This window comes from Morone saxatilis, unplaced genomic scaffold, assembly GCF_004916995.1.
Source record: "Morone saxatilis isolate NCDOM2014 unplaced genomic scaffold, NCSU_SB_2.0 Contig23, whole genome shotgun sequence".
NCBI classification, from domain to species: Eukaryota; Metazoa; Chordata; class Actinopteri; family Moronidae; genus Morone; species Morone saxatilis.
The window spans coordinates 819,050-820,810 of NW_023339796.1; positions in this window are offsets into that span (position 1 = coordinate 819,050).

A 1,761-nucleotide genomic window follows, 5' to 3' on the forward strand; every position below is an offset into this window, starting at 1 on the left:
CACCGGATCCTTCAGTAGATCCAGACAGATCGGACAGCAGAATCTTTCTCGGTCCAGCTGAACTCCTTGCTGCGCCATTTCCCCTCTCAGTGATAGTTTATCTGAACAGAAACAATCTCTGTGCTGTGACAAAAACAGTCGCTCCTTCTCCTCTCCTTTATTTGCTGTAGTGAATCAGAATCAGAAATACATTAATAATCCCCGTGGGGTAGTGAATGAAGTTAATTAACTCCACCATTTCAAACTGTGTTGTTTACACCCATCCTCCGTCCTTATGACTGCTGCTTTGTTAAGGGGAGGGAGCAAAGAAATATTTTAATAGGGTAGAGCTTGAGCTGTTTCAGGAAGGAGAAAGAGTTTTCAGGCTTTACTGCATTCCACAAAAGTACATTTCTGGGAGAGGTAGGGTTTCTTATTGTGCATTACATAGTTTCACTTAGAAATCTCACACTCAACTCACCACTGATTTTATTGTTATTGTTATGTTCAAAATTTAGTGGAGAAGAATAAAAAATAATGCCTAATATTTTTCAATTGATTATTTAGCTTTGTGATCTTTGTTTCCCTTCCTTACGGCCTGGTGAAAAACTTTCATTCAAATTAAGAGGTGTTAATAACAAAATAAACACACAAACAACTAGCTTGGACTATAATCCCCTCCAGTCATAAATCTGTTTTTTATGTTCCTACAGTTTGATGTTTGAATGATGTCTGTGCAGTTTGACACTAGAAAAACTATGGTGGCTGCAAAACAGCCCTGAATAGAGTCAATGTTTCATCTGTCTGTTCTATGCTACTGTAGAAAAATGGTGGATTCAACATAGCAATCGGCGGCATCTGCAGATGAAACTGTTTCATTGTAATGTAGCAAAAACACCATTTTTTTATTTACAGGTGATCACACTAATGAAAACATACCTTTGAATATAGGAATATGAATATTTTCCATTTCTGCCAATAGAGCCTCCAAAATGTTTCACATTGGACCTTTAAGTCATTTTTTAAGTCCATCTGTCATCATATGTTTCGCAGGGTTAAATTGCTGTAGACAGATCGATGGCAAATTAAAAGAAGAATTTGAATAAAATGAATGCAGATGATTCCACACAGGTACACTGCATGGTACAATTAAGTAATTAATGTCACTGAAGCTCTGAGGCATGTGTAAAACTGCTGAGGAGGCCCAGTTGATTCTGGTTTGGCAAGATGGAAAAGATTGAAGTGAGTTTGAAATCTGTGCTCCTTCAGCTCAGCTTCTGCATTTCACACTGTGTTGTTTACACCTGCAGATATGCGAGGGGGAGGGAACAAAGATATATTTTGATAAGGCAGAATTTGCTCTGTTTCAGGAGGAAGAGTTTTCAGGCTTTACTGTGTACAGGAGAAAAGTCCTTCTCTCTCCCATGATGACAACACTGACTCTGTCATCCACTGAGGCTGAAGAATTGCTATGCTGACATTAGACAGTACATATGTGAAATAAATGTAATATGGGGGCATTTAAATTCACTACATATAATAGACTATTTAATACCAAATGGGCACGGCCCTCCTTTTAGACCAACCTCCAGTAAACCAAACCCAGTTAGATTGTGCAGCTCTTTACTGGAACATACGTGTTTTTATTGTACACTGTGAACTATATCAGATTCTTAAGTGAATTTTCACAGAAAAAAACACATCAGCCATTGAATCATTGACAGTCATGAAGTCCATCAAATCATTACATTGTTGTAGAGGAAAACCCTGAACCTAAACTCT